We start from the raw sequence: 20,647 nt of genomic DNA, 5'->3' as shown, positions 1-20,647 counted from the left end.
CTGAAATGTCAGCCTTCCTGCTCCTCTGATGCTGCTTGGCCTGCTGTGTTCATCCAGCTCTACACCTTGCTATCTCAGATTCTCCAGCATCTGCAGTTCCCACTATCTCAAGGACATACAGATCATGGGTTTTTAGTAAGAGTGAAGCATACAGATTCCAGCTTCACAGGAGGTGCACAATTCCCAACACAAAGGACAGAACAGATATCTAGCAGCTCCAGCTTGCTGCCAGCTCCTCTAAATGTTTGTCTTGGACTCACTTGAAAGGCATCAAATGCACGGGCCCCCATCTGCTGAGTTTGATATCGAACTACTTTGATCATCTTTGCACTTACTGCACTTTAATGTTGCATTTGGAATGCACCAACACCTTTCTTTGGAAGGCTACTGCAAAGACACGTTGTGTGTAGGGATAGCGCCCATCACATGGACTGGACCTGGCTGCATCTGAGGGTCTGCTCACTTGTTCTGTTAGCAGTCATTCACTTTGTGTCTGCTTTGATGTCGTTGTCTTGCATTTTTGCACTTCACCCTTCAGCTGCACTTTTGAATGGCCCAATTCTACTGCTATGTCTTATGGTCTTATGGGGTACACATGTTACTGCATGGCACCATGCTATGTCAATTTCACAGCTATAGCATGCACCAGCAGACTGCACAGCAAACATGCTGTGAGTGCTTTAACCAAATAGTTATGGCTGAAAGTTTAAGGGGAGTGGTCCTCAGACACTCAAATGTGGTTCGGGAGAAGCTGTCTATTCGCAGTTCAAGTACTTGGGCATGATCAGTCATCCATTTGGGGCAGTCAGGGTCGGGACTCTGAATTGCTACAGTTCGGGAAGTGGCCCATTGTCAGTCCAACAGGTTCATGTCTGTGGATTCACTGTAAGGCATTTGGGGAACGTCACAGAGATCATTCAGAGCCTGGTCAGTAATCATTTGGGGCTATTCCTTCATATCAGTAAGGGGAATAGGCCATAGTCAGTCCTTGGGTTCAGTATAATGAAAATGATGTGGCGGGGGGAAGCTATCAGGGGACCCTACTTTGGGAGGGAAATGGGAAAAGTTAATTCTGAGGATTGGAACCAAGGTGACAAGGAGGATGAAGGGAGGAAATGGGACACATAAGGAGGGGAGAAATATCATGCAGAGGAGGACATGAAATATTGTGGGAGATGTATTATCCAACAGTTGCTTCCAATATGGCCTTGATGAGAGGACTGTGGAGCATGATAGGGGGCTGGCCCAAACTGTAGGGACATGGTTCAATCAGTAAGGATGACAGTTGCAGACATATTTCCAGGCAGTAGATGGAAACAAGTGGAGGGTGAGGGCTCAATGGACCATCTAGGAAGTGGCAGGAAGAAAGCAATATGGAGATTCTATAGAGTTGGGGGAGCGGGCATGGGGTAGGCCTCTCTTGATTCCCATATTGAGCCCGCAACACACTGTGCCAAGCTGTTCCACATTCACTCGATTCCTAATGTGAACTGCAAGTGGAAAATGGCTGCAACCACAGCCAGAATGGGTGGAATCAGTGTTTTGGTTCTGTTCTAACACACAATGGTCCATTTCTGAGCAATGGGTGGCCTTTCAAGGGTAATTGCATTAATCATGTACTTGCAGAGTACAGGTATATCTGTATTCACAGCATCAGACATGTGAAATGCAAGCAAAGTCCAATTGTGTGGTGTTCAAATCCCAGTCACGAGCAATCCTGATCATATCATTTCTGACTGAATATAGCCATCTTTATAAAACAGAAGTAATCAAGGGGACGTTAAAGGCGGTACCTACAGATGACAAGCTCGAAGCTAATGTATGATCTAATAGGCTACACAAGGGCAAGCAGCTAACTCCCTCTCACCCTGGACTGTAAATACACTCCAGTACGATCATACATGCAATTTGCCCTTTCCTAGATGATGTAGGGTTGGGAGCACAATGTATCAGTACTTATATAGCATTTATAATCTCGTACTATCTCTTTGCTTCATTCATCTGAATAAGGTCCCATGTCAGAGTTTAATATACAGGTATTCTATGATCTTCCTTGTTGTAGTCCTCCATGCCTCCCTCTATGAAGCTGAAGCATCATTTAATAGCGACTCACATCACTTAAGGACCTGTTCTGTTTCTGATATTGTCCAGTTTCATTAAAACTGTGGCCGATGGATCAGGCTAGAGCAGGGGTTATTGTCACTATTGCTGAGGTGTCACTGTGGCGCAGAGAGATGGAGGAGGAACAGATACACCAGTAAGCCCAGGACAAGCAAGAACCTCCAGGGGCTGCTGAACAGCTTTCAGATGAGCAATCCTGATTCGCAGGAGAGAGAGAAGGGCCAGAATTGTTTGTCCTTGTTTCTATTTGCTGCAAAATGTGGAAGGTGTAGTGTTGCCACAAGGATGAAGCTGTCCCTTGATGCTCTCATAGAACTTTTCCAACTATTGGAGCAGGACTTGGAGGAGGGCTGGGCGGTCATCCAATCCTGGAGGCTATTTGGCCTCCTTTGAAGCTCCATTGGATGTTGATGCAGCTGGTTCCTTCCAAGGAGTATTGGGTCCCGATTTGGAGCCTTTCAGTCCTCAATCCACAAATGGATGAAGGCCATTCCTATGCAATTTGTACCAGATCACACTCTTTCGTTTTATTTCCCCATAACTATGTCAATTCCGCAGCCTACACAATGGGCCTTCCTGAAGTGCAACATACAATAGACTGTACATATGTCATGACTGTGTTAATCAATTGAAAAGGCTTCCAACTCATTGAAATACAAATCACCTGTAGTCCAGATATGCTGGAAGCAGCTGTGGTGCCTTGAGAACTTTTATGTTCCTGCTGCATTTCAATGGCCAGAAGCCTGGCAAGAATGGTTACCCAGAGACAAGGGCAACCCGCGGTGACCATGACTGATGTCTCCATTAAGCAAACTTCTGGCTGAGGTGAAGACAAGATATGATACAGCACACTCTTCAACAAGGGCTGTGGTGGAGCACACAATAGGCCTGCTGAAGATGGGGTTCCACTTTTACGATCAGTCTGGGGAAGCGTTGAGGTAGCTCTGGACAGCATACGTTAATCCTGACATGCTGTGGACAGCAGAACTGGAACAGGCTAAAAGGAGATGTGTTGGAGGCTGAAGATCTGGAAGGATGGCAATTGTCTTCTAAGAAGGAAGATTTGGACTTTGAACAGGAGGAAAATCACCAACTGCGGTGATTGAGCAGTATTGGGTGCTACCAGCCAAACAGGATTTAAATGACATCCAGTTCCGATTGACGTGAGTCGGGTGCAGTGATCAGTCAATGATTGTAAATTTGTTGAAGCTCAAAAAGCAAGCAATTCCTATCTCTTCCAGGAGTCAGATGCAGCTTCTGCTTGTTTGATTTCTGTTTGCTTTTGCTATTACTGAAAGAAGTGAAACGTCTGAAGCATTGAAATCTTTTCCTTAATCGTCCCACATTCAACAATATAAAATATTGGGCAACACTGGGGATTGGGAGAATGATAGCATTGAATTAGAAAGGACATTAAGATGGGATGTGGTAAAGACAGATAAGCTGTGCGTGGTTAAACAGTGGTAGATATACAAATGTACACTTAGAGTCATAGAGATGTACAGCACAAAAACAGAACCTTCGGTCCAACTCGTCCATGCCAACTTGATATCCCAAATTAATCTAGTTCCATTTGTCAGCATTTGGTCCATATTCCTCTAAACCCTTCCTACTATTATACCAACTTGATGCTTTTTAAATGTTGTAATTGTACCCGCCTTGACCACCACCTCTGGCAGCTCCTTCCATACATGTAGCACCCTCTGTGTGAAAAAGTTGCTCTTAGGTCCATTTTAAATCTCTCCCCTTTCATTTTAAACCCTGCATGTTAGTTGTGTACTCCATGTGGCCTGAGCAGTTTATTAGTTGCTATCCTGCAATGTGCAAGGTAAAGGGGAACTCTAGACTGCCAGCAATTGACCCGTTGGGCTACAAAGATGTCAAATGCCTTGGACCATGAGATATCCTGGCAGTGGCAAATATCTCTGCTTATGGTGAGTGGGAGAATAGAATGAGCTGGGTGCTGTAAGGAAGTGGTGTATAGCTAAAGAGGTGAGTTTGGGACAAAAGCTATATAGCATGCAAAACAATACTTTCACTGTATACATTTGACAATAATAAATCAAATCAAATAAAAACCTGCTAGGCTTCATGGGGCATATACCTAAAATGCCAATTTCAGGTAATTTCCAGCTCAAGGAGTTGTAGAAGGATGCAAATTGGTTGATTGACTGCGTAAGAATCTGGCAGAAGAAGTATGTCATTAGAAAATGCAAAATTGTTCACTTTGGCAGGAAAACCAAAAAAGGAGGGAATCACTAAGACACAGAGTGACTACAGAATTCTGAAACATGCAGTGACTTTGATGTTCTTATGTATGACTGACAGAAAGTTAACATGCAGGTACAACACGTAATTGAGAAGGTTAATGGTCATGATTACATGAGAAACTAAATATATATGTTGTGCTTCAGGTATACAGAGCTTTTGTGAGACCACATCTCAAATACTGTGTGTTGTCCACTTAAGGAAGGATGTAAATACATTGGAGGGGGTTCAGAGGAGGTTTACTACATTGATACCTTGAATGAGCGGCTTGTCTAATGAGGCTAGATTGGACTTGGTGGGCTTGTTTTGACTGGATATTTCTTCCTTGTCCTCTACACCTCATTCCTTTTCAAGACTCATCAACTCCTTTCAAACCACATTTTAGGGTTGATTTTCCTCACTTCTTTAAGGTACTCACTGGCCTCCTTGCTTGCCAGCTCTGCATCCTGTCCAGTCTCATGTCCCTACTTACTATTTTCACTGCTCCAACTCTGGGTTATACTTTCCCCACCCATCCCTATTAACTCTGTTCTGGTGGTTACACCTCCATTCTCTAATGTTCCAGCCCTCTTTCAATCCATCTGTCTTGAGTCTTCCTTCCTCCAGAATACAAAATCGTGGACCGTCTTCCATCTGACTGCCCTTTTGTGGTTTCCTTTCTGCACAGCGTCTCTGTGTACACAAAGAATGGTGTATTAATGTGACCCGTTGCATACAATCAAAACATGTCTCCCTTGAGCCTTTTCCATGTTATATTGTGGCAGATCTTTAACTTAACCACATGTACTCACTTTGGTTCCATAACTCTCAAACAGGCACAGCAAGTGGTAAATAAGGAAAATGGTATGTTGGCCTTCATGGCGAGAAGATACAGGATCAGTGATGCATTTCTGCAATTGTAAAGGGTTGGTGAGACCACACCTGGAGAGTATTGTGAGCAGTTTTGATCACCTTATCTGAGGAAGGACATTCTGGTTATGGAGGGTATGCAACAAAGGTTTACCAGCCTGATTCCTGGAATGGCAGGACTGACATATGAAGTGAGACTGGATCGGATAAGACTATATTCCCTGGAGTTTAGATGATTGAGGGAGATCTCTTAGAAAGCTATAAAATTCTAATAGGACTAGGCAGGGTAAATGCAGGAATGGTATTCTTGATGACTGGGGAATACAAAACTATGGGGTCACAGTCTAAGAATATGGAGTAGGCCATTTAGGAATGAGATGAGGAGAAATGTCTTCACTCAGAAAGTGGTGAGCCTGTGGAATTTTCTGCTACAGAAAGTGGTTGAGACCCAAACATTGAACGTTGTTAAGAAGGAGTTAGATGTATTTCTTAGGGCGAAAAGGATCAAACAGTATGGGGAGAAAGCAAGAACAGAGTTCTGGAGTTGAATGATCACCCATAATCATATTGAATAGCAGCGCAGACTCAAAGGGCTGAATGGCCTACTCCTGGTCCTTTTTATACAAACTCTTTTTGTAACAGAATGCCCTCAATCTGTTCTCAAACAAGTAACTGACCCTTCAGCTTCAATTGCTTTTTGCAGATAATGTGTTGCAGATTTCTAGTTTCCTTAGCATGACAAAATGCTTTCTAAAATCATTGGTGCCTTATTCAGGCCTCACCCTCTTGAGAAGTTTCTTTAAATTTGATAACTGGATGTCAACTTCACTGGAAAATAAGCAGCATTTATTACCGACTGCTATAATTTTCGCTCTACCCATTCTACAAAATTCTTAATCACCTAATTTACAGAACCTGTCACACTTCACTCCTAAAGGGAGAATTAATCTAATCTGTACAACCTAGTCTCATATTTTAATGCTCTGGAATCAAATCACTTCACAAAAGGAATGAAGTTTCTCACAAGACACCTGTGATCAGACAGCGGACATATTTCAATGGCTCTGGGGCCTTTTTTGAGGTTGTGACAGGTCCCTTATAAATGTGAATTATTTCTGAACCTCCTCCTGCTACACTAGCAGGGTGACACTGAAATTTGGTATAGATTCTAATCTTGTCCTTTGTTTCCTTCTTCAGCTCGCAGAAACACAATAAACTTTGACACCGTTTAATCTGTTGGTTAGGCCCAAGGATTTTTTTTTTGTTTCTGAGCAATTACTGCCATTTATTACAGTTTCTGAATGAGTCAAGGCCAAAATGAACTTGTGTTTCTGCTTATGGAGAGAATTAGCTGCTGAACTGACAATACTTCAAGCAGTGTCAGAGATAATCATCTTAGTATGTATTTTTAATAAATGGGCATATATTGGACAATGTCATACTGCAATTTGAGTTTGGAATTTTTTGTGTTACTAATTAACTTGCATTTCTGTAGCCATGTTGTGAGCTACATAGGCAGCCTAAACGCTTTCTATTTACTTTAGGAATTTACAAACTATTAAGATCGGCAATTGTACCTCAAAGCTTATGAAATACATAAAGGTCGGGTTTTTTTTAAGGTGATCAGAGACTTAACTTAAAGGGAGACTTATGGTCTCAGTTCTATTTGGAATCAGGTGGTTCTTTGATGAAGATGGTTGCAAACAGCAGTGCTCCTTCAAAAGGGAGAGTATAATGAAGCCAGATTACCATACAGTAATGAGTTAGTGATAATCCCAAACCAAATATGTTGGGATAAAACCCTTAAGAGACTTCTTGAAGCTGAGTATATTTAAGCTCAGGTGTATGTTAGCTATGAGCTCCAGAAAGAAGCTATCAATGTCTCTCATCGAGGAGTTAAGTCAGTTATCTTAAATCTATGTAAGTATTAGGGAAACAGATTCTGGTTTGTGTACTGTACAAAGGTTGCTGTTCAGCACTTCAAATGGTGTTGTTTGTTTTGTGAAACTTAGAATCCCTACAGTGTGGAAACAAGCTATTCAGCCCAAAAGGTCCACACTGATTCACTGAAGAGCATCCCACTCAGAATCACCCCACACCCTATCCCTGTAACCCTGCATTTCCCATGGCCAATCCACCTAACTTACACATCTGTGGACACTAGATGGGCAATTTAGCATGGCCAATCCACCTAACCTGCACATCTTTGCACTGTGGGAGGAAACCAGAGCACCTGGAGGAAACTCACACAGATGCAGGGAGAATGTACAAACTCCACACAGACGGTCACCTGAGAATGGAATCAAACCCGAGTCTCTGGCATTGTGAGACAGCAGTGCTAACCACTGAGCTACCGTGAAAGCCACCCTGAAAGAAGCATTAATGGGGTTATAGTTTTACAGTGTGTTAAAAACTCTGAATTTGTTTTATAAGTAAATAGATTTATTAGTTTATTCTATTTTGCCTCTGTTTAATTTGCGTAATAAACCTCTGTGGTTTTGCTATAACAAATTATGCAACATTTCATATTTCTGTATTTGTGAGAGACCACCTCAATTACCTAGAATGAAACAAAAATATGATCTATCAAGTCAGATTCCAGTCCATGATCTCAACTGGGATCTGACTTGTCCAAAAATAACATCAGCTGGGATCACCTGTACCAATCTGTGGTGGTAGAATCATGCAAGTGGAATTTTTTTAACATGACTATCTGGTTTCCATTGCAAGAGAAGACAGGAAATCCTGATTTCTGTACCCCTCACTGTCAATATAAATACTCCAAATCCCACCCTGTGTTTGTTTTAATGATGGTTAGTTTCTGCCCTCACTGACAGTTTAGACGTTTCCATCAGAGCCCTTCAACTATCTCAGTCTCACTGAAAAGAATCTCAATCTGCCCTCCTTGCTCAGGCCCACCATGCTCAGGAATGACCTGGGCAAAAAATCTATCACCAGGTTTCAATCACCTTGATATCCTCCTTAACAAGGTACAAAATGATCAAATATTCAAACTATGCTCTTTGGAAATCTTTATAAGAACGTTGTGGAGTAGATTTAACGTGGACTTAAACTGAGTCTAAAATAGGAAGGAACACACACGAGGTGGGGTTCGGACAGGAAAATGGAATCAAGTCATGATGTTCTTGATTAGCAAGCAGTTGGAGGAGTAACCTGGCTTATTCCTGCTTTTATTTTTTATATTCAAGTTGAACATTGATCTGTGCCATACTCACAGTTATTTTACAATCAATGACGTTTATAAGACTGTTTCCTCTTTGTAATCCTTCAGATTTTCACGTCCTCACATTTTACTACTTACTGAACCTTGGCCAGGCTGAACTGCCTGAGTACAGTTTGTTGGCGATGCTAGATGACTACCACATAATTTATTTCGACAGCACACTGGAGTTGTGCATACCCAGACAACACTGGATGGCGCAATCCTTCCCAAAGGATCACTGGGCCACGATGACTATCACAATGGCAGGATTACACGGTCTTGTTAAAGGAAACATTGAGATATTTTACCAACAACACCATGGAGGTTCTGGTAGGTGTTTTCACAACAACGACAAAGTAACTAATTTGTATTGAGACAGTGTCATAGTAACATCCTGAACTGTTTCACACACAGTACCAGACATGGAATTAGCTGGATGTTGTCACTTTCTGGGAATAACGCAGAAGGCATTAGTGCACAGCAAAATCAGTGAGGTGATTCACTTGCTTTTGTTTGCGTACAAGAAGTGAAACCACCAGCATCTCAGTAGCTTGATTGAACAGGGAGAACCTTGTTTTAAATAATCTATATGATGGCATTTTTGACAAGGCAGCATTCAGTATTGCCTTTCAGACAGTGAAGCTGTCTTCAGTACTCCACCTCGAAAAGTGCCACACTCATTCAGTACTTTACTGTAATTCTGAAATTGCAGCACTCCCAAGCACTGTTCATTTCACAATGCAGCATTCCATCAGTACTGATCTACGGACAGTGCGGCACTCCCTCAGTCCTGACCCTCTGACAGTGCGGCACTCCCTCAGTACTGACCCTCTGACAGTGCGGCACTCCCTCAGTACTGACCCACTGACAGTGCAGCACTCCCTCAGTACTGACCCTCTGACAGTGCAGCTCTCCCTCAGTACTGACCCTCTGACAATGCAGCACTCCCTCAGTTCTAATCCTCTGTCAATGCAGCACTTACTCAGTACATTTAGCCTGATAGTGCAGTTCTCTCTCAGTGCTGATGCTCCAAGGGGAAGTACCCATCAGGACTGACCCGCTGATGATGCAGTGCTCAAAATACCACCAAGCTGACATACCACTTTGGTGTGGTGACAACATCAGCTTAATGTCATTGCAGATTTATGTAATGATCACCAAAGAATTTTGGCATGATTTCAAATGTGCAGGAAGTGAAACCTTGAGGAACTTCTTCTGGCACTGTCATAAAGATTTGCAGGAGTTGCAGGAGACCACAATGGTTAATATCACCAGTCAGTGCTAACCTTTGAGATATGCCAGATCCTTTTTTAACATTTCAATTCACAAACATTGAGTATCTCAGCAGCTTATTCTGTAGATCAATCATGCTTTGTGCTCAGATGTATGTAACTCATTGATCTATTGGATTAAACAGCCTGTTTTGTTGATGTAAATACTAAGTCACTTACAACTACGATAAGAGTTGAGTACCACAGAATATTTTAAAACTTGTTCTTGGGATGGATACTGGTATTTATTGCACATCTCTGCCAATCATTAATGTCTGTGAGAAGGTAGTAAAACATGTGAATGCAATCTCAATTTACAACTGTTTTGAAATATAAGAACTGAATAAAGTCTTCCAGCTTTTCATATCTTATCTGCCACTCATGTAGATCCATGCTTAACCTGTTTTTGACACTCATTGACTTGAGTTCACTTTCTACTGTTTGATACCCTCACTGAACATAATTGTTCCTGTCTCAGAATTTGAATATCTGATTGATCTCCAATGGGAGAAGCCATTTGGCTGATCTGGGTTTAAGTAAATACTTATGTTCCAGGTTAGTTTGCTCCGACTCAATTTCATCTCACCTGATCAGCATATCCACAGATTCCTTCCTCTCTCTTGTGTTTCTCTATTATAATGTACCCCTACTAGTCATCTCAACCACTTCCAATCATCATGAACTTCAGCTTCTAAATCACAATTGGATTTAATAAATACTATCTTAATTGAAAGCAAGATCTCCACCTTAGGATGTACCGCTTTTGTGAAAAACTGCATCCTGGTTTCAGTACTCAATGACTTAGTTTGAATTTTGATCTGGCGCCTCTTATCCTTGAGTCTGCCACCAGAGGAATGCAGCTTCTCTGGAATTACTTGCATGAAGCTTTCCACCTCTGTCAGTCTTCATGTCTTTCTCCTCCTTTAAGGCACCACTGGAAACTGACTTCTTTATAACAGGCATCCAGTATCCTCTGTGGAGCTTGGGAGGGTTGGGGAGGGAATCTCGGTAAATCATACTCCTGAAGTACCTTGGGACATTTTGTATTGAAGTGGCCATAGAAATATAAGCTGTTTTGTATCTAGATGACTGAACCATTTTCACATTGTGAATTGATTTGAATGTTAATGGTCTCTCCAGGCCTTTTCTTCATCCAAGGAATGTGTGGCTGTGAATTGCACACTGATAATTCCACTGATGGGTTTATAAAGCTCGGATATGATGGGCAGGACGCATTTGCTTTCAATAAGGATAGAATGAGTTGGATTGCGTTCAATCCAGAGTTCCAAGCGTTAGCAGACCGGTTGAATCTCCACACCTTCATGAACAAATACTTCAAGACTCTGTTGGAAAAGGACTGTGTGAAATGGCTGCTGACATACCTTAAATGTGGGCAAGCAGCGCTGCAGAGGACAGGTATGGTTCAGGATCAGGTCTTAGATGAAAACTGTGCCAGTGCCTTGTACAATTCATAGATCACCTTTCCTATCAATTTTGTTCATTGTAGAATTTTCCAACTTTCATCAATGTCCCATTCTTGAGCCCCCAACTCCAAGAATTCCTTATATCTGATCTTTAATAGAAAGCAGCAGTGCCTGGGCCATGCCTTGCTTTTTCTTGGTAAAGTCACAATCCATGTCTGCATATTTCCTTCAATTCACAATAAAAACTAGCAGGAGTCATGTCCTTTCACTTTGTATTTAGTTTCAATCATTCTTTTCCAAAGCAACTCCAATCTGAAAAGAAGGACTTAGTGGACTTCTTCCACATACTAGTTCCACTGTTAAAATTTTGTTTGCGTAACTGAACTCAAATTCCACCATCTGTCATGGTGGGTTATGAACCTACATTCTCTAGAACATCAGCCTGTAACTCTGGACTACTAGCTTAGTGATATTACTGCTTATCCCCTTAAGGAAGATGGTTGTAGTCATTAAAGGTAAACTCATCGCCAGGACATCTCTGCATGAGTTCCTCAGGGGAGATAGATTCCTGATCAACCTACTCAGGGATGTTAATTACACACCCCTGGAGAGGGGTGGGGGAAGGGACTTGAAATTAGACCTCCTGACTCAGCAGTTGGGACACTATCACAGCAACACAAGGACCCACTTGTCAGTCCTTTTTTTTCACAACTTGTTAAGAGATGTTATTACACACTACTTGTATAGGTGGAACTTGTATTGAGGATCTCTGACTCAAAGATAGGCACATTATCATTGCACCACAAGAGCCCCTTTGTCCCTCCTTCATTTATTTACTTTATTTTATTCTGTTATTCTTTCATTCAGAAGTGCTGAACTTATATTTTCCCCATCAACATATTGCCCATATGAACCACGAGCAGAAAATCATCTATTTTCCAATTAATTAATTTACATGGTAAGTTCATGAAGGGCAATGCAAAGTCACAGCTGAGGGAGAGATTGTGGGAGGGGGTGGTGGGCTAAATCAAAATGGACATGGAGGGGAAAATATAGCATCGCACCACTTTCAGTGCCCACTTCTCTCTAAAGGCATCAAGATGGACACTGTGTGCTGTCTCTCCAATGACACCCAGGCTTGAACGTAATGATGGAAGAGGAGCAGGCAGTCAGCAAAGATGACCCCTCCACAGCCTGCTGCCTAGATGTGTTTATAGACAGCCTGGCCAAGCCCACAAGTAGACCCACAAAGAGGTCCTCCGTTCTGCCAACTGCCCAAAGATTAGGAGTGTATGTCCCTCCTTTATATCTACAGTCTATTAATGAACCAATTAACATAAATCTCGTCCTTAACTTCTTGCTATATTAGCAATGATGATAATAGGGCTGTTGCGGTGTCATGTTTGTGTCTCTACATCAGGGGCCTAAGGCTTGGGAGCACATCCCATATGCTCCAAAAGTGTGCATTAAAATCTCTGAATAGGTTGACTAGAAGATATCTGTGATGTGGTGATGGTTGCTTTATCCAATTGTAATGAAGATAATACTGCCTTTCTGTCCTTTTCAAAACTTAAAAAGAGATGGACAGCTCACATCAACTGTATTATGGAATGAGTGGTGTATTAGCAGAGTCAATTGATTCTTAATTTATATATGGTGGGCAGGCTTCCAATTTTAGCACCAGTGCAAACTTTGTATTATGGGGATGAAGGAAGGTGATAGGATGGACACTCGCCCCCTTTTATGTGCCCTCCTAGCCCAGTGGCAGCATGGTGGCTCAGTGGTTAACACTGCTGCCTCACAGCACCAGGGACATAGGTTTGATTCTCGCCTTGGGCAACTGTCTGTGTGGAGGCTGCACATTCTCCCTGTGTTCCTCCGAGTGCTCTGATTTCCTCCCACAGTCCAAAGATGTGCAGGTTAGTTGGATTGCCTATGGTAAATTGTCCATAGTATCCAGGGATGTGCAGGCCAGGTGGCTTAGCTATGGTAAATGCAGGTATTCAGGGATAGGGTAGATGGGATTGAGGTTCATAAGGAGGAGGTGTTAGCAATTCTGGAAGGTGTGAAAATAGATAAGTCCCCTGGGCCAGATGGGATTTATCCTAGGATTCTCTGGGAAGCTAGAGAGGAGATTGCAGAGCCTTTGGCTTTGATCTTTATATCGTCATTGTCTTCAAGAATAGTGCCGGAAGACTGGAGACTAGCAAATGTTGTCCCCTTGTTCAAGAAGGGGAGAAGTGACAACCCTGGTAATTATAGACCAGTGAGCCTTACTTCGGTTGTGGGTAAAGTGTTGGAAAGGATTATAAGAGATAGGATTTATAATCATCTAGAAAGGAATAATTTGATTAGGGATAGTCAACACGGTTTTGTGAAGGGTAGGTCGTGCCTCACAAACCTTATTGAGTTCTTCGAGAAGGTGACCAAACAGGTGGATGAGGGTAAAGCGGTTGATGTGGTGTATATGGATTTCAGTAAAGCATTTGATAAGGTTCCCCATGGTAGGCTATTGCAGAAAATACGGAGGCATGGGATTGAGGGTGATTTAGCGGTTTGGATCAGAAATTGGCTAGCTGTAAGAAGACAGAGTGTGGTGGTTGATGGGAAATGTTCATCCTGGAGCTCAGTTACTAGTGGTGTACCTCGAGGATCTGTTTTGGGGCCACTGCTGTTTGTCATTTTTATAAATGACCTGGATGAGGGCGTAGAAGGATGGGTTAGTAAATTTGCGGATGACACCAAAGTTGGTGGAGTTGTGGATAGTGCGGAAGGATGTTGCAGGTTACAGAGGGACATAGATAAGCTGCAGAGCTGGGCTGAGAGGTGGCAAATGGAGTTTAATGTGGAAAAGTGTGAGGTGATTCACTTTGGAAGGAGTAACAGGAATACAGAGTACTGGGCTAATGGTAAGATTCTTGGTAGTGTGGATGAGCAGAAAGATCTCGGTGTCCATGTGCATAGATCACTGAAAGTTGCCACCCAGGTTGATAGCGTTGTTAAGAAGGCGTACAGTATGTTAGGTTTTATTGGTAGAGGGATTGAGTTTCGGAGCCATGAGGTCATGTTGCAGCTGTACAAAACTCTGGTGCGGCCGCACTTGGAGTATTGCGTACAGTTCTGGTCACCGCATTATAGGAAGGATGTGGAAGCATTGGAAAGGGTGCAGAGGAGATTTACCAGGATGTTGCCTGGTATGGAGGGAAGGTCTTATGAGGAAAGGCTGAGGGTCTTGAGGCTGTTTTCGTTAGAGAGAAGAAGGTTAAGAGGTGACTTGATAGAGACATACAAGATGATCAGAGGATTAGATAGGGTGGACAGTGGGAGCCTTTTTCCTCGGATGGTGATGGCTAGCACGAGGGGACATAGCTTTAAATTGAGGGGTGATAGATATAGGACAGATGTCAGAGGTAGGTTCTTTACTCAGAGAGTAGTAAGGGCGTGGAATGCCCTGCCTGCAAAAATAGTAGACTCGCCCACTTTAAGGGCATTTAAGTGGTCATTGGATAAACATATGGATGATAATGGAATAGTTTAGGTTAGATGGGCTTCAGATTGGTTTCACAGGTCAGCGCAACATCGAGGGCCGAAGGCCCTGTACTGCGCTGTAATGTTCTATGTTCTATGTTCTATGTTCTATGATAAGATGCTCTTTGGAGTGTCGGTGTGGGCTCAGTGGGCTGAATAGTCTGTTTCCACACTATGCAGATTCTGTTCTGTGATTGGATGACATTACACCCAGGAGGGGTATGTATAATGTTGCTCAGCTTGTTGATGACTACTGTGTCAAGTCCCTTCATAATTCTGAAACCCTCTAGATTATCCTCTCACCTTCCTCTTTCATGACTTTCATTTGTCAGCATCAGTCCAAAGCTTTCATAGAGGCATAGAAACAGAAAATAGGAAATCAGGAGTGGGCCATTTGACTCTTTAAGGCTGCTCCACCATTCAGTATAATCATGGCTGATCACCAACTTAGTACCCTTAATACGCCCAAAATACTTTGATCCTTTTCACCCTAAGAAATATAACTAACTCCTTCTTGAAAACATTCAATGATTTGACCTCAAATGTTTGCTGTGGCAGAGAATTCCACAGGCTCACCAATTTCTGAGCAAAGACATTTCTCCTCACCTCATTCCTGGATGGCCCACCCCGCATCCTTGAACTATGACCTGTGTGAGCTGAGGATTTTGATAATAAACAGGGAAATCTTAAAAACTTAAAAAGAGAATTTTCCACAAATATGCAAGTGAAATCTTGTAGATGCCAGGACTCTTGTTGTGGGTTAGGGAGAAATGATAGCCTTGTGGTACCATCACTGGACTATTAATTCAGTGACCTAGGTAATGTTCTGGGTACCTGGATTCAAATCTCGCAATGGTGGAATTTGAATTCAATTATTAAAAAAATCTGGAATTAAGAGTCTAATGATGACCATTGTCAATTGTTGGAAAAACCCATCTTGTTCACTGATGTCCTTTAGGGAAGGAAACTGACACCCTTACCTGATCTGGCCTACACATGACTTCAGACCCACAGCAATGTGGTTGACTCTTAACTTCCTTGGGGGCAATTAGAGATGGACAAGAAATGCAGCCTAGCCAGGGATGCCCTCATCATGTGAATGTACAAAGAAAGAAAATGTCTGAACTAAAAGGGGAAGGGCCTGGCAATTCTGCTGTGTAAATTTGGAGAGAGGGAAACAGGTTGGTGACTTTTTTTTATCAGTGATTTTAGTCTTTGGTTAACTCTCTCAGTCAGCCCTGAGGTGTTCATTGGGAGCAGGACTGATGGTGAGCGAGCCCTGAGACTCTCCTGCCTTGTGATGGGCTTTTATCCTGGGGATATCGAGGTGACATGGCTGAGGAATGGACTGGTGGTCCTTGACGTTGAATCCACTGACGTGATCCCCTATCAAGATGAGACGTATCGGGTGATGAAGACGTTCAAACTCAGTCGAGATGATGGGGAGAGGTACTCCTGTCATATTGAGCATACCAGCCTCGTACAGGAGCTCGATGTACCCTGGGGTAAGTACCAAGTTGACTGGTGCAGAGTTCTTCCTGTAGGCCTGGGTGTTCAGCCCAGTTCGGAGAGAACTCGTTTCATCCGTCATGGTCAGTGATAGTAAGATTATTTTCTAAAAGATGTGAGACCAGTCAAGTCAAGTCACTACAGTCTTACCAGACCATAAGGTTGACCTCTCATTACTGACTGGTGACATGCAAGGTTTTGCATTTTGGTAAAACAAACAAGGGCAGGACTTATACAATTAAAAGTAGGCATTGGGTTGTGTTCGAGAACAAAGAGGTCTAGGGGTTCAGTACATAATTCTTTGAAATTTGCATCACATATTGATAGGGTGATTAAGAAGGTGTTTAGAAAGCGTGCCTTCATTGCTCAGACCATTAACTATAGGAGTTAGGACGTCATGTCAAAGTTGTACAGGACATTTGTGAGACCTCTTCTGGAGTACTGTGTCCAGTTCTGGTTGACCTGTTATAGGAAGGATATTGTTCAGCTGGAGAGGGTTCAGAAAAGATTTACCAGGATGTTGCTGGGAATGGGATGTTTGAGTTATGAGGAGAGGCTGGATAGGCTGGAACTTTTTTCACTGTAGCGTAGGAGGTTGAGGGGTGATGTTGTAGACGTTTATAAAATCATGAAGGGCATAGATAAGGTGAACAAGACTACGGGCATATTTTTAAGGCGAGAGGAGAAAGATTTAAAAAAAAAATGAGGGGCAACTTTTTTACACAAAGAGTGGTTCGTGTGTGGAATGAACTTCCAGAGGAAATGGTGGATACAGGTACAGTTACAACATTTAAAAGACATTTGGATAAGTACATGAATAAGAAATATTTGGAGGGATATGGGCCAAGCACAGAAAGGTGGGACTAGTTTATTTTGGGATTATGCTCAGCATGGACTGGTTGGACTGAAGGGTTTGTTTCCATGCTGTATGACTCTATGGGGATAATTTAACTTGAGGGCCACCATGCCTCAGGCTATGGGAAAGATTGAGAAGCAACATTCTACTTGATAATCTCAGCTGGTGTGGGGATTGAACCCTCACTGTTAGTGTCACACTGCTTTGCAAATCAACTATCCAGCTAATTGAGCTAAACCAACAGCCATGAGACCAGTAAATGTTAGTATTCAGCGATATTTCAGCATCTCTATTGATAGAGAGAAATAGCAATGGGGATATCCCACCTGAGCCTGCTTTTCTATTCAGTGACTGATCAGTGACCATTACTAGTAGGCACTTACTTCTTTTGAAATAACTCCACAGAGGCCAGTATACCATCACCAATACACCCTTTATTTACACAAGGAAAGTCCTTGACCTTGATCCAGCTTCCTCAGAGCCAGCTCTCAGACTGAACACAACCTTTGGCACTCCTGTTTATATTCCTCAGCCAGGGGTCCCTGATTGGACCACGTTAACATGCCCCAATCAGGGAACTCATATTCTATGAGGTCCATCTGCCTGACCTCGTTACAATTCCTACATCTTTGGATAACAAAAACCTGTCAGTGTTGTGTATTCAAATTGCAAATTATTGTGGCATCAGTGGCCTTTTATAGAAGAGACTTCCAAACTTCTCTCAAGCCTATATTACTGAAGGTCAATCCATGTTATTCGCAGTACAAGACTAATATATACTTGCCCTTATATGGTGCCCAGAACGTCATGTGTGGTGTCACCACTTCTCTCAGAATGTAGTCAGAGCGTGAAATTCTCTTCTCCAGAAGGTAGTGGAGACTAGGTCTTTAAATTTATTCCAGGCTGAGTTAGATAGATGTTTGGTTGACAAAGAAGCAGAATGGAAAGCAGAGATGAGACCACAGTCATGATCTTATTGAATACTTGAGTGGACTTGAAGGACCAAATAGCCTACTCCTGTTCTTAGGCCCTATGTCTGTATATCCCTATGACTGATTAGATCATGGAACAGATACTTGGACCATTGTGATTGTAATATTTGTTAAATTAATCCCAAACTAATTCCACGGTCCCACTCTCTTCCCAAAACTCTGCATCAATCCCAAGAAAATGCCACTCTCCTGTTCTCTCCTTATCACCCTGTATCAATCCCAAATATATTCAACTTGTGTGCTGTCTACTCATAGCCCTGTATTAATTACAAACTCATCCCATGGTCCCACTATCTGCCCCATAACTGTGTATCAATGAAATTCCACTCTCCTGTGCTATGGTTGTAACTGTTGCAGGAATTTCCAGGGTCTGGTATTGGCCCTACTATCCTATGACTTTTACCTGCAGTGAGTGACCAGACAGAGACTGATAGAATTTTGAAAATGGCCTCTATGACTTAGCCTTTGCAAGGGAACTCCAGTTTATCTAAAAATGAAATGCTGGAAACCCCAAACAAAAGATCACAGAAGCAGTTATATTCTTGGATGTGGTCACAAGAAAATAACACATACCAATTAAGAGGTGTAGTTATTGAAGTTGAATAATTACTATTGATTAGGTTTACATCATACACAGAATATGAGTGCAATTAATCTACATAGCTATGCCTGTCTAATTGTAATATATGTTTAGTGTAAGGGCACATATATATTATCAGGTCATGAGGACACTGTAGGCTCCAATTTGTCTTTATATAATCATTCATGCCTGACCTGCGTATATCAATTACCTTCCCCGGGTCTGTCAGCATCTGTGAAGAAAAAAATCAGAGTTAACATTTCGGGTCCGGTGACCCTTCCTCAGAACAGTTCTGAGGAAGGATCACCGGACCTGAAATGTTAACTCTGATTTTTTTCTTCACAGATGCTGCCAGACCTGCTGAGCTTTTCCAGCAACTTTGCTTTTGTTCCTGATTTACAGCATCAGTAGTTCTTTTGGCTTTTAATTACCTTCCCCTGACTGATCCCTCTGATGTTTTAATGACTTCCTTCTAGGCCCAGAGTTTCAATGAATAAACCACTCTTGGTTTGACTGTGGCACTATCAATATTATTCCTTTGCTATCTTGAAAGAAAAGTTGGCTTCAAAAATAAATGGTCCCTTGTATTGTTTAACTAACAGTTTTGTCTCCTTGTGAATTACCTACAGCTAGACGTTCGAAACTGTGTTGCTCTGTAAGTTAATTTATTAAATTATTATTTCTTAAACCCTTTCAATAACCCTATGTCAATCCCATTAGGCCATTGCCCCACTTTTTCCCCATAGTCCTGTACCAAGACTAAAGTTAATCCTACATTCTTGAAAGGTGACACGTAAATTTAAATGATCTTTCTGATGGTGCATGTAGAGCACTAGTTTGCAGTTTATTGAAGTACACCATGAATTTAATTTTAAATTACTATTTATTGATATTACTTTAATGTGAACTGTATGTGTCAACAGAGCGTACATCACATGGAGCCATTAAGTTGGGAACTATGACCGGAGCATCGGCCATCTCCCTCACTCTTCTTGGGATCATCACGGGAGTTGGTTTCTGGAGGAAGAGACAGAGTGGTCAGCCTAACAGAGACCAGCAGATGTAGTCGGAGAGCAACAGAGACTGGCAGAGACCAACAAAGGTTAACAGAGAGCAGAAGAGACAGACGGAGATCAGCAGAGACCAGCGGAGTACATCAGAAATGTTCAGAGAATAACAGTGACCAGCAGGTGGCCAGCATTCTCTTCCCACATTTCCCTGAACCTCTGAACCCATGACTGGCATGTTTGGTGTCAGAAAATGGTAGGAGTTCTGATCCTCCCTGTAGAACAGTCCAAGCTTCTCATAGTGATCTTCACATCGAAAATTGCTCTCTCCATCCTGCACTGCCCCCCACCACCCCCACCCCTCCCAACCATCACCACCACTCTGGTCCAGAGCTAGGTCCAGTTCCAGTTGCTAACTATAAAGATTAATGGTAGCAGCAGAATTGTGCATAAAATAGAACAGAATAAATAAGGTCCATTGAGCCTGCTATCTCATTGAAAATGATCATGGCTGAAGTTTGACATCAACGTATCTTATGTACCCTGTTTCCATATCCCTTGATTCATCTCACGCCCCATTAATATCCAGTTGAGTCCACACATCAATCGAGCATCTTTGTGAGAAACAGTTCTAAAAATTAACAACCCACTGTGGAGGAATTTATCCTCATCACATCATGAAAAGTTTGATCCCTTATTCTAAGATTGTGACAGCCAGCTTTGGACAACCAATCAGGTCCACAGACTCTACTTTGTCCAACTTTCGACATTTCACTGAGATCACCTCTATTTTTCCAAACTTCAGACAATATCAGCCGTTCTACTCACATTTCCATTGTGGGAGAGCCATTTCATCCAATAAACATTTGAACTGTCATTGGGTTCTAGTCCAAGTATGTCCTTCCTTAGGTAAAGATACCCACACTGTACACAATAGTCCAGTTTTGATCTCATCATAACTCTACATAATCATAGTTGGACTTCTTCACTCTTTCAAACCTTCTTGCCCTCTTAATTGG

At 42.3% G+C, this 20,647-nt stretch overlaps 1 pseudogene; it reads left to right on the top strand.

The window, feature by feature from the left end:
- Positions 1–19,798, top strand: part of LOC109924683 — a 27,073-nt pseudogene extending 7,275 nt beyond the window's left edge.
- Positions 19,799–20,647: the final 849 nt, after the last annotated feature.

Source organism: Rhincodon typus, chromosome 35 (assembly GCF_021869965.1).
Source record: "Rhincodon typus isolate 14 chromosome 35, sRhiTyp1.1, whole genome shotgun sequence".
NCBI classification, from domain to species: Eukaryota; Metazoa; Chordata; class Chondrichthyes; order Orectolobiformes; family Rhincodontidae; genus Rhincodon; species Rhincodon typus.
The sequence above is the reverse complement of the archived record's forward strand: the minus strand, read 5'-3'. Positions and strand labels throughout refer to the sequence as shown.